This window comes from Schistocerca americana, chromosome 2 (genome assembly GCF_021461395.2).
Source record: "Schistocerca americana isolate TAMUIC-IGC-003095 chromosome 2, iqSchAmer2.1, whole genome shotgun sequence".
Classification (NCBI taxonomy): Eukaryota; Metazoa; Arthropoda; class Insecta; order Orthoptera; family Acrididae; genus Schistocerca; species Schistocerca americana.
Window position 1 is genome coordinate 258,230,498 of NC_060120.1, and position 13,907 is coordinate 258,244,404.

The 13,907-nt window shown below is 37.4% G+C and overlaps 1 long non-coding RNA gene and 1 other non-coding gene across 2 annotated transcripts; both read left to right on the forward strand.

Annotated features, from left to right (window-relative positions):
- Nucleotides 1-8,919: 8,919 nt before the first annotated feature.
- LOC124596283 lies at nucleotides 8,920-13,690 on the forward strand. The gene is made up of 3 exons (XR_006978288.1): nucleotides 8,920-9,168; nucleotides 9,394-9,615; nucleotides 13,452-13,690. It is a non-coding gene; the product is annotated as an uncharacterized LOC124596283 (long non-coding RNA).
- On the forward strand, nucleotides 10,889-10,963 carry Trnat-ugu. Its single transcript has one exon. It is a non-coding gene; the product is annotated as a tRNA-Thr (tRNA).
- Nucleotides 13,691-13,907: the final 217 nt, after the last annotated feature.

Here is a 13,907-nt window from a genome sequence, read left to right on the forward strand (position 1 = left end):
TGTAACTGAAATATCTACTAAACTATAACATTAACTGGACTATGTACATAGTCATTTCAAATGGTTTTGCTATTTTTCAAAGGTAAAGTATGAGTATTCACCAGAATCCTACAGTATGAATGTTTTCCAGTTGACAACTGAATGAAGTCAAAAAGCAAAATTCGCTTGGACAAGCTAAAAATTGTTTATTCAGTTCCAGTTATTATTTTTCATATTAAAACAGTCCCCGAGAATCTATTTTGCTGACTTTCTTGGTCTAATTTTGTATATTTAACATGTTGGTTATGACATTCTTGGTGATGGATGTTTTGTTACCGGGCATATGGCATCAGGTGTGTGGCTTTTAGTGACAATACTGCAGTTGGTGTTAACAGCTTTTCGGGACCTTGAGCATGAAGTATATGCATCTAGAAGTCTTGTTTAAAAAGTTCAGCCAAAATTCTAATGTCTGTCAGGAATTTTCCTTCAATGGGATGTTCTTGCCCAATAATTCAGTTAATGTCTGGTTATTACCTAACATGGTAAGTGCTGTGAGGCCAACACCAGCCACAGCAGAGCCCTTCTGCCATGGCAGCTGGTAACTTTGTGACATTTAAGGGATAATGTAAAAAAAGTGGGCTGTGCAAGAGGTTCAAACTAGTTTTCTTTGGTTAAAGCAATTAAAATCAAACTTGTGAAGCATGTTAAAAATCATATACTCCTCACCATAATTTCAATGTTAACATTGAAAATGTTCTGACATGCGCATAATATATGGAAATGTTATATTTTCTTGAAACCTTAAGAACCAAACCCGTCAGTTGAATCAACATATGAGTAAAGCCATCACAATAGCACTATGTCATGCATCAATTAGCTGTAGTTACGGGATAAGTAAACATGTACAGAAAGCTTTTCATATAAATTTTATTATAAAGCTTGCAAAGGTTATAGTAAAGATGGACAACAAGATAAACTTGTGTAGGCATTTTTTACTTCAAGAAAGCTGAATAATCTCAAGATGCCTTAAACTGCATGACACATATCACCAATCAGGTATTTTCTGTTGAGGAAATAGTCTGGTTTTTCAGAATTTTTTCATTTGTTCTTGTGAAAAACCTTGTATCAAACAGCTGTTTTTCTACGATCAATCCATTATCGCATGCATGTAGTTTTGGTGACCCAATGGCAGCCATCTTAAAGCTGTATGCAAACCACCAGATAAACATGTATACACAGTTTGTCTGCATTGTGCAGGTCCCAGCAGTTTTCTATTAGATTCTGTGAATGTCACCTTCAGTTCCATGTGGATGCCTCTGACATAAAAGTATTATGATAATTTTATTAAATGCTTTCTTGCTGTGTTGACCTATATCAATGGTGACACAAGAAAATTTTTACTGAATCAGGATTTGAACCCGTCTCTCCTGCTCTCAAGGCAGTTGCACTGACTACTTCACTACCCAGATGCAGTGCCCAGTGGATTACCTCAGCAAGTCTCCCATCTGACCCAAAATTCCATATGTCACTACTACTGCAGTAGTACCCTCACTACAGCAGTCCATCTCACTCGCCGTATCCATGAGATATTCCTGCAAATGGCTCTGAGTGTATGAGTGCATCTGAACTGAAGAAAATGGCTCTGAGCACTACGGGACTTAACATCTATGGTCATCAGTCCCCAACTGAAGAAAGTTCCCCAATGCCAAGCTAGGCTATGTATAGATACAATTGTATGCATGGTGACTGTTCTTTCGGTTATCTGAAAGAATGGATACCATGCATATAATTGTAGAAATATAACTAGTTGTCTTATGACTGAGGTGTCCATGTCAGACTGAAGAAGTCCGTGGAATCTAGTAAAAAAACTGGTGGCACCTGCATAATGCAGACCAACTATGTGATATATTTATCTGGTGGTTTATGTAAAGCCTTAAGATTAATGGGATGCCAAAACTAGTTGCATATAGTAAAGGATTTATAAAATGTAAAAAATCTGTTTGGTACAAGGTTTTTCACAAGAATTTGAAGCCAGCTGCAGTCCTATATCCCACATCTGATAGATTCACAAAAAGAAGAAAAAAATCATTCATTGCCCTAAGAATTTCTCCAAAAATATTACCCATCACATGGAATGACCAGATGCTGCATTCAGAACAAGAATTTTGGAGACCTGTGCAGGACCAATGCCTGGTAAGTGCTAGATCAAAATATGACCTCTTCCAACACCTCTTCATTTTCTACGTCGTTTTCCTTTTCTTCTTCTTCACCTAACTCTGAATTACTGTCATGGCTGCTATATGATCCGGATAAAGGCCCGTCTCGGCATTGTAGCTGGTTACTTTCTGTAGAAGAGGACAAAAGGAAGGCAGAAGTCCTAAATTTTGCATTTAAGAACTCATTCACACAGGGTGATCATACAGACACACTTGATTTTGCCCATCTCTCAGACTGGCATGTGATTGAACTTGAACTTGGCATCAGAGCTCACTCCCCAGAATTTACAAGAATTAGGAGACTTGTGTGCACAGATGTGGTGCCAACTACCTCCAGTGACCGATCAAGGCTTCGTTGATTCCGTGCAAAAACGCATCGTCACTGTTAACCGTGATGAAGATAGACATACCGGCTACTAGGTAGATGGTCAAAAGGTTCTGGTTGATCAGTGTGTGTGTGTGTGTGTAGCTGTACTTAGTCAAGGATAGACTGTAGCCATTCATCGAGTTGAGCACTTATTTTCATTTCTTTACGAGAATATAACATCGTTTCAATCTATAGGAACAGGAAACAGTTCACTAGAGAAATCCCACAAGCAGTATGGTGTGGTCAGTCTGGCCCCAAACTTACCTGCTCTGAACAAAACCACTTGGTTTTACAGTTCAGAGTGCAAAGTATGCAGATAAAGGAATTAAATTTTGTGAATTAATTGGAAAATATTTCAAAATTTTGCAGTGTACAGAAACAACGAACTTTCAGTTTATTTAAATGATATTACTATTTGCCTAAAGAAACACGTGCATAATATTATACATGCATTTTCAATAAAAAAGTTTTGGTTGCCAGCAGCTTTTCAAGAAATAATGTATCTTATACAAATTCATCCCACCAATTACAGTAATAAATTGTAAGGTGAAAGAGTTAAAATGATTGTTTCGATAGTTTTCTGTAAAGTGATCGGAATAATTGTGTTAACCCATTCTACAGAAATTCTGGAAGTGCTTCTTAGTATTTCAGCAGGTTATACGATTAATGTTTTATGTACTTTTAAATTATTCATAATTTAAGTGAACGCACTGAAAACAGAAAAAATTTCTAATAATTCAGTTAAAAATAAATACAAGCTGAAACACTAGAAGGACCATGAAACAAAAGATAAAGATTGAATTTCCACGTACAATGTACCATTATATCTGTATAGGGAGTTACTTATATTTTTAAAATAAATGCAAAAGGAAATAGTGTGCAAGGATTAAATAATTATGGGTAAATCACCAGAAAATGTTAAGCAAACAACAGTAAATGTTTTAGCCACTTTTGATGACTAATTAGGAATACATTTCAGACATTGCCCATCATCAGAATATCTGTCCAGAAACATCACAAAATACGTATGACACATCAAGCGTACTTAGATTGATAGGCAAATAAGTTAACATACCAGAGAAAAAAACTTTACTTAAGAGTATCATGCTAAGTGTTATCTATCATAACTTTGGAGCTCTCAACTCACAGCATTCTGCCATCACATAATTACTGTTATAACATACCACTAATTGACTTGGTTGTAGAAGTGCTGAGTTCATTTGTCATATTTTGACAGATAATTAACAAAAATCAACTGAAAAACCATAAAAACAGTACATCATGCTAAATGATTTTTTATTCCTTTAGGAAAACTAATAATCACAATTCAGAGTGCAAAGATCACATTGGAACAAAAGTACAGTATTAATACAGGTGGTACGGGCACGAGACGGAGGGAAGAGAAGGGACAAGGGGGATGTGGTGAGAGGCTTCCAAATTAATCTCAGCTTATGTAAATGAGAACCAGCAATCTCTGGTATTAATAAACTTAAAATAGGGAATAGAGGCTTACTGTAAGTCTATTAGGTATAGCGCATACACGTAATAAGTTGAAGGTGGAATTTATTTAAAGTGCATAAACAGGTTATTAAATTATTTCAGCACTTAGATAAGAACACACCATATATTCAATATAATGTTATTCAAGCAGGGAGAAGCCATCAGTCTCTGTCAAACATTAGTAAGTCACATATTTAGCTTTTTTTTGTTTGTTTTCATTGTTTAATTCTTAAGTTGGAAATGGTAGGATGGATAGGGTGTGTGTTGCACACAATAGGAGCTGGCTGCAGTTCATGATTGGCTGAAGGTGCTTTTAACTACGGTCAGCTGTCTTCAGGCTGCTGCATTCAGGTGTAATGGTGGCGGAGAAACTGGTGCATTGCTTGGAACAGCTCAGGTATCATTTGTTTCACCATAGGCTCTGCTGTTGAGGCACCTTCTAGTGTATCTGATGTGGTGGGTCTGCCCTGACCATAGGGTGAGTGGCAGTCGGTAATACATTTGCATCACTTGAGGCAAAGGGTCAACATTGAGACAGATCATTGGGACAGGGGAGGGGGGGTGGGGGGGGGGGGGTGGATTGCACATGGTACGGTGAGCATTCATGATCAAGGAAAGATGTAAGCAGAACACGGATTAAAGGGTCAGTAGAAGAGGAGGGTTGGGGCATGGAGGCGTACAAAATAAGAGCAGAAGAGAGGAATATCTTTGTTTGATTGTGGAACTACACTCCAGAAAATATCCTCTATATGTTTTGATGGCTGTCAATGTCAACACAAATAGGTAAATTTGGATATCAGCTTATAATGATTGGTATTGGCAGTCATTAGGTGTAGTACGATGGTCTTTGTGATACTAGTCTGCTCTGTGATTTTGGAATCAGTTGAAGGCATCTTTCCTTCTACACTTGTTGTGATGTATATATATAGTACCAACAATGTTTTTTATCCTCATGATTATTATTGAATTGTTGTGTGTGTTTGCATATTCAGCAAAGCATGATATTGTTTATAATGTTTGAATTCTTTGCAGTATTAGGCATGTAATATATGTATTGGCTATCTATGCAAATTCCCAGTTGGAAGTAAATTTGCTATTAATTCAGATAGAACACTGCTGTATAAATTGGGATTGTGCCTTATGACATGTAGTCCTTAGTCTTGTCATAATGCTGTGACATAATCTCTTCTGGTTTTGTATTTATTATGACTCAAAACCACCCCCTGCCCCCTTGCCACCACCATTTAGTCACTATTTATTTTACTTATACCCTTGACCATACCCCCTCATCTTCCCATTGCTCTTTCACAATCCCCCCTCCCTCCAAACACACATTCTGTATATGAAATTAGGTCAAATCTGTTGAAGAAATCATCAGCCAAGTCATGAGGACAAAGACACAGAATAACTTCATTCTGTGGTGCAATGGTTAGGTTAGAGTGTAAACAGGCAAGGTATCAGAGGAGTCTTTCTGTCACCAAAGAAAATTAAAGAAAGGTTGTGACCTGACAGACATACTCACAGGCTCAGTGTACCAGAGATTTATAATATTCCTTGTGAGTATGGTATCAGTTATGTGGGACAGCCTATACAAACTACTGCTAATTGCTGTGGTGATCATCACCTCAAGCATGAAAAAATGAAAATCGGCAGTTTCTGAGAACTGTTTAGTGAGTAAATGCAAGATAGCCTTTAAGCAGATGAGGATCTGGCCCATATTTCTAGCTGTTGGATCTCTGTAATTATGGATGCAGCTGAAATTAGACTGTTTGATCACAACAATATACACACTGGCTATGTAATTATCAGTTCATTTATTTGCTGTTGTCTAATACAAGAACAGACCACATGTTGCACATGAGGCATTATATATGAATATAACACAATATTTTCACACAGTTTCAAATTAATTAGTATAATTAAGCAATGCATGGAAGCATGCATGTTGGAAAGAAAAATTACAGAGAAAAACTTCACATAGTTCACCACCTATTTCAAGTGAAGGCACTGCAAGCTATGCTGGACAGCTTGCACAAATGTGACCTATGGATGCAGAGAGTGTTGCTTTAGCATGTGCTTTCTCCATGATGTAATTTAGCCAACTGCATTGTGTCCACTGGGCATAAGTGTGAATCTCATTAATTTTATGACAGTCAGACTTGTCCCCTGACAATAGTGATGGAGGCAGTGATCAAAAGCATGGGATTCTATCCGGATTTTATGTGGAATCTTATGAGAGAACTTTTTATCCACATGAGTAAGATTATTGTGTAAAAGTGATAGTTTGACATCTTACATTGTCCTTGACTTTTACACTCTCATGTCAATATATTAACTCCCTAATTTTATTTGGTGTTAATAAGAAGTGTGAATTTAGGATTATTTGTGAAATTAAGTGCCATAATACTTGCATAGACTGTTTCTCTGCCTGGGATTCAGAATAGAAATTTACATTCTGGTGCAAAATCAGAATTTTATCCATGATGGATGGTGCTGATCTCCATGACTGTTCCTTTATTTAACACCCCGTAGTCTAACAGGTTGCTGGCAGGCATCAGACAGAAAACTGGAAACCCCAGACAATAAATAAATGTAATTACTTCTGAAACTGTGATTTACTGCCATATGGAGTTCTGCTCCACAGACAGCCACTACCAATAGATCTGAAGATGACCACATAAGTGGTTGAAACCAAAGACCACAAATAAATTCAAATTGTGATCGAGAATGATATAAAGTAAATTATCCAAAATAAATATAAAGTAAAGAGTATCTCATTAGCCTCCTCTCCTACAATTAATCATAATGTTTGGACTCAAGGATGCATGTACTGGATAACAGTAATGTTTATATTAAACAGATATTTAACTTTACAGTTATATGAACAGCCGATGGTGCTCTCTAAAAATTATAAAACGGTTTGTATGTACTATTAGAGGAAACAACAGTTGAGTAAACAAACTATTTCTAGCTTTCTGTACTCGTAGTTCCTCCCTCTGGGAAGATGAATACATTTGGGAAGACTGGGATTGAGGGGTGTGTCACTCAGACCACAAGTTGAGAAACCCACCTGTATTGAACACTGATGCAATTCATTCTGGAGTACCACTTGAATTTTTGGGATCCCCACCAGGCCAGTTTAAGGAAGAAACCAAGCAGTTCAGAAGTGGGCTTCTAGATTTCTTACTGGTAGGCTCAATCAGCATGCACGTATTATGGAGATGCTTCATGACCTCAAATGAGAAAACCTTGGACAAACATGTTTTTTTACACGGATCGCTATTGAGAAAATTTAGAGAAATGTCATACAAGGTACCCATGACCACATACCGTATTGTAGCTAGCAGACTAGGCCCTATGTTTGTAATACAGAAAAGAGCTATGAGTGAATGTCTAATACATTAAAACATACGGTATCACTCTGAAACTTTGTGATTTATTTCAAATGTTTTGTTACACATTTCACTGTAAATGATAAACTGTGATTACCAGTGACCTACATCTATAACAGTCTCACGATTTGAAGATGTCAGTATTGTCTAGACCTATTCATCTATTAACTATACAAACTACTGCCAATTGCTGTGTTGATCATCACCTCGAGCATGAAAAAATGAAACTCAGCAGTTTCTGAGAACTGTTTAGTGAGTAAATGCAAGATAGCCTTTAAGCAGATGAGGATCTGTCCCATATTTCTAGCTGTTGGGTCTCTGTAATTACAGAAGCAGCTGAAATTAGACTGTTTGATCACAACAATATACATACTGGCTATGTAATTATCAGTTTATTTATTTGCTATTTTCTAATACAAGAACAGACCACATGTTGCACATGAGGCAGTATATATGAATATAACACAATATTTTCACACAATTTTAAATTAATTAGTATAATTAAGCAATGCATGGAAGCATGCGTGTGGGGAATAAAATTAATCTAATTCCTCATTCAGCACTGTTTATCGCAATGCCATATGAACATAACCCGGATTCTGAAAAACTAGACAAGGTATAGGAAGATGCAGTCGTGCATAACACTGACATATAGTTCTTTGTTTACGTAACAACGACCAAAATTGAACCATAACATTTATTTGAACCATACTTTGCCAGGAGCACAATGTTGGGACCCCCCCCCCTCCTGGGAATCTATTCTATGGAATTCTCTATAATGTTGTCTGAGGCCTAGGTTAGTTGAAGGGTGATAATTTCGTTTGTTGTGGAACTCGTAAAGTTTGAGTGCGGGATAATTGTTGTGGTGACAAACAGATGTACGGCATTCTCTAATATTTACGTTTGCGCTATACTTGAAGGTACCATATTTATCGCACTTCTCGCAGTAAAACCTAAAAGAACAAGGTAAAATCGGAAAATATAGTTAATGAATAAGCATTCAAAGAATATTTTGATACATATTATGAACATCATACATAAACTGCAGAAAATGCAAGGAATATGTATGTAACTTTTATATATATTTGGTCCGCTTTTCCACATTTGCCACAGCTGCAACCAGGTTAGTCTGTCACCGCATTATCGATTATTCGCATTCGAACCAGATTTTTATACTTAATTCCCATAAGTTAAGCTCCATTGAATAATCTGGACTTATTTGACGTTCCAAAATGACAGCTGTGGGCAATCTACATGTAATGGCTTTTTAAACAACAGGTGAGCGACGTCGCTAATGTCAATAGAGCTCATTACACTTCTTGTCACCAGGCGGCACTGCTACACACGTTCTGTCTCCCTGATAACGTCATGAGCCTCAACCAATCAGCAGACTCAATTCCTTGGCGTCCCCTAGACGCAAGTAGGCACACATGGAGGTATAATATTTTTACCTCCATGGAAGCACACCACTGCAGTGATCTCTAAAATAGTCTGTGAGTTGAAGGCGTTGTGAGTATTATTTTCGAAGAATATTTTCCGGCAGAAGGATCTGTGTTCGTTACTTTTTTCCTCAAGATTGTAGATAGTGCACTTAACTGTAATAGTATCTCAGAAATAGATGTCTGCCTATTGTGATTTCTAAGAGATGAAAATCGGAACACAAAATTGTTGGAGAGAAATTAGGAAACGTAACATACATTCACTGGTGTGGCAAGTAAGTTGATCAGGTAAAATGATTACAGTTAGAATATAAATGTATATCATTTATTTAATACTGTGACTTATGCATTCCAGCTGAAAGTGCAGTGTTGTACTGATGAACCTTATAAAATGCAGATATAGTTTCATAGCTGTGTTGTATGCAACTGTTGTAATGGCTGTTGGAAGGCTTCTTCAAAGTTGATTATCATTTAAATGCAGTTCTTGAATTTTATTTCAGTCACTGAAATATTTAACAATGGCTCTTGTTAAAAGAAGAAGGACACTTGCAGCAAAACTGGAGATACTATGAGAAATTTGCATTTACAAAACGAGATACTGAAATAGCAGGCAATGAATGTCTCGACTGTCATTAAGAAAATTTGTAAATCAAATCAGTGTCTGCTGAATTCACTCTTTATTATTCATCATAACTACCGTTATGGAGTAAATGTTTTGGGATGTAAGTATAAGATTTCAGTGTTAGAATGGACAATTTTGAATTCTTATCTGCACAGCTTAAAAAGAGAATCATCATTAATTGAAACCCTCAGCTGCTGACAAGTGTTGTTGATTTACCTCGATGTATGCCCTGATCAGGACTTCAACCCATGATTTCCTGCTTACATGGCAGATGCTCTATCCATCTTTATTCATTTTTTGTTGATCGTTTTGTTTGGTCGTTGCGGATGTCACATGACGTCCGGTCAAGTTAGTTTGTAGATCCTTCCACTCAGTTTTTTATTACAGAGACCAACCGGCTCTGTGACCGAACATGCTGAGCTACCGTGCCGCCTTAATTTTTTTTTACAATAATGTAACTAGGAAATGCAAATCAAATACCACCATTTCAAACTGATATGCATAAAGCTAGTACAAATTATAGAGAAAGAGAGAGGCCATATTTTGAAACATATTCGTTATCATACTGTTGAAAATTAAGTCCACTGAATGTATTATTGTGTCTGTAATTGCTCCACGTCATAAACATTGTAGCAGAATTGCTCGTGATTCCGCTTACAATTATTTGTGTGACGCCCACCCTCTCTGCTCAGAGGAGGCCAAGATGACTGAATATACATGAAATGCCGGCGTGAGGCAAACACATTCATTACAATGATTGAGATGGGGACAATCGAGCCTGATACAGTCTACTGCTGACTGGGTGCCCGCAGTTGACTTCAGCAGTCCACTTGAGGTTGAGCAGTGCGCGATCCAGAGGGTGTACGCTCCACAAAACGTCATGTGTCCCCGTAGCGGTGCGCGATCCGTAGGGTGAACAATCCATAAGACATCGCGTTACCATGTAGCGGTGTGCAATCCGGAGGGTGTATACTCCACAAGACGTTGTGTGGCCGTGTGCAAAAATGTGTGCACACATTTTCAGCTGCCATCATCGAGGTACATCAACAACATCTGTCGGCAGCTGAGGGTTTCAATTAATTATCATTTATTCTAGAGAAGCTGCACAGTCATCAATGGTATCTGTTCTTTCGAGAGCAGTTACTATCTTCATATGTAGTTAAAGGCTACCCAGCCATTGACCTTCGTCTGTGCAAGTCCACACAGGTTGCCCGAACTCTTACAGGAATCGTCACCTTAGTGTGCGTGAGTAATGAGTGGATGGGCAAATATCTATTAGGTACATTACATATGTAGATTGCGGACAGTTGGGAATATGAGTCTCACGGGAAGCGTGGATGGCATAAGTCCCTGCAGTCGCGCAATTCATCTGTGTCCTCGGTGGCTCAGATGGATAGAGCATCTGCCCTGTAAGCAGGAGATCCTGGGTTCGAGTCCCAGTCTGGGCACACATTTTCGGCTGTCCCCATCGAGGTATATCAAACAACACCTGTCAGCAGCTGAGGGTTTTAATTAATTATCATTTATTCTAGAGAAGCTGCATGGTCATCAATGGTATCTGTTCTTTCAAGAGCAGTTACTATCTTCATATAAAAAGAAAATGCTGTAGGACAGATTGAATAAAAGTATGCTGTCAGTCTTGTTTGTGGGCCAGTACAGTGAGAAAGGTTTCTAAGTAGAAGCAGGCAGTACAGACCTTTATAGGTTGTTCCAAAAAAAAAAAAAAAAAAAAAAAAAAAAAAAAAAAAAAAAAAAAACACCCCAACAAATGTTCCAACAGTAATTAAACTTCATTCCAGATAATTTAGTCCCGTTTTCTTGCCACTTGGCAATCATAGTCTCGTCACTATTTACTACCTGAGGCTAAGGTAAGGATATTCGCACAGGATCAGGTGCTGATGCTACACACATCTGCTTTGACCTGTGATGTAACTGAGTTATTTGTGCTGTGATGTGGTGTGTGATGTCATGGTGAGACTTGAGGTTTTGGAATTTGTTTGTGTTTGTAGATGGTGTGATGTAATATTTGGTGGCACTCTCCCGTGCTGAATATTTCTTAGTGAGTTGCTGTGAATTGTTTCAGTGAAGTGTTTCCGGTTGCTATTGGAAGAATTTCTGATGGTTGGCTGATGATTTTCTTTCATTTTGCATATTGTGGCTGACGGATTCATTTTTATGTTTGAAACTACTAGTGCTGTGTTTTTCTTATGGTCAGAGATTTAATGTTTTTCCTTTCTCTTCAGCTGTGAATAAGATATAGATATTTATGAGTAGGTCATTGCCTGTTGCAGTGGGTGGCGATATGATCACTGTGATGAAGTTCCTTACAGTTGCTTGGACTGATTGTGGATGGTTTTGTTTTTTTACATTGTGTGTGTGTGTGGGGGGGGGGGGGGTTAAGTACTTTAGTGATATTTGTTTTATAATCCATGTATGGTACGATTTTGTTTGTATTTGTCTGTGTATATTGAGATTGGTGATGCATACTTAAATTGGTGATGATGCAAGTTTTCATGAATTTTGGGTTTTTCCATGTTAGTGTTTGAAAATTGTGTTGGATTGTTATTGCTAGGTATCTAAGGTATTGATTGGTTAAAATATATTTCTGATATTAATCATGTGAGCTTGGGTTGATTTGTTGTAATGTTAACTTCGCTTTAAATAGAATAATTGAAAGTGTGGATAATGGATTTTAGAATTTGAGTGCATTGTTTTTGGTACTGTGGGCTTCGTTTTTTGCTGCTGTATAGGTAAAATGAAATTTGTGTCATCGGTTTTGGAATTGTGTAATAATTTACAGTGTCTAGGTCTTTTCTTGAGCTATATGGGTGAAGTTAAATTTGTAAAACCATGTTTTAGTGTTTTATGTTGGTTCCTGGTATCAAGAGCACTGTTGGAGCTATGAAGGTCAAGTAAACATTGTTGTGTTTTGTTTTTGAGTTGTTTGAAGATATTTGAGAAGCCCCCATCTGACATATAGCAAGTAATTGGTTATCTCAACCACTTTAAAAGAAAATTTAAAACATACCTCATTAATGACTTCCTTCCACTGATTATCTTAGCGCAAGTATTTGAATCCTCCTTTAATTGGATGGCAAACAGTGTGTTGTCATTGAAAAATACTTTGTTAATCAAGTAAGTATTAAGTTCCTGATAAGACAGCCTGTAGCTACCCAATAGAACTGAAGTAGCTGCCGCTTTCTTTCTAATTCACTAGAACACATTTAACTGTCATAAACAGAACTAGTATTAAGCAGGATTGTGATAGTTTATTATTGTTAGTATAGTGTATGGCATAAGCTACGTTTGGTTGTCTTTTGTTAACGTGTATCTTTGCTTGTTCCATAACCTTGTATATTCACCTTCTTGATGGGATGTACAGAACACAATGAGTAAGTGGTTGAAATCTCTATTCTTTTGAAATTGTGATGGTTTATTTATGTCAAGCCTCATTAGTAAATGATAATATTGTGAAGGTGCTGTTAGAATGCTTAATACCTTGAAGATGCACCAACAAAATGACTGTCAGTAAACACCAGCATCACTATTTCCACCTGCTCAGTAACAATGTGAATGCAATACCTGATAAGACTGGACGCTAAAGACTACACTGTTTAGCGCCCATAACACCATATCCATCCATCCATCCTGATCAGATTAACTGATTATTTGCTTCAGCGTTTGACAACTAAATATGTGCTCAAATGCAGAAGTTTTTACCCCTAGGCACTTCATTTGAGATTGATTTGCATGACATTGTCGACAGAGTGTTGTACACTACATACAAAATTCATGCTACTACTCAATACGTATTTAATTATTTTGCAATTTGACATGTAGTGATGTTATTCTACTTACGTTTGTTCTTTCCATTACTGCCATGTTCAGTAAAAAATATTCAATAATACATTCATTGTACCTTTGATTTATTTTCAGAACCACATCACAACTCCAGTACCACCTCAGAATGACTGCAGGATTGCGCAACCAAAGTTCTCTACCACCACCCTATATTTTGTGGGATGGTTACTAAAGACAGCCACAGCCAATACCCAAGATCATTACTTTATATTTTACCATCTGTGCCAAATTAATGTGTCTGATAATATATTAACATTATGACAATGTCTATAGTACAGGGTTGCCACTGTATCTGGATATTGGGGAATTTCAAAAGCATCAAGGAAATTGGAAAAAATGGAAAAATCTCATTTTTGTATCAGTAGATGAAATGGTTTGTTTACTGAGGTGTCATGCATAATTACTGGCTGGATGCAGCTGAGTATGTGCGCCACTTCCCTACTCCCTCATTACTACTGCTTCTCTCCTTTCTACCACTCACCTCAGCTTGCAGTCAGTGCTGTACCACTTTTTGCCACTAGCCTAGCAGCT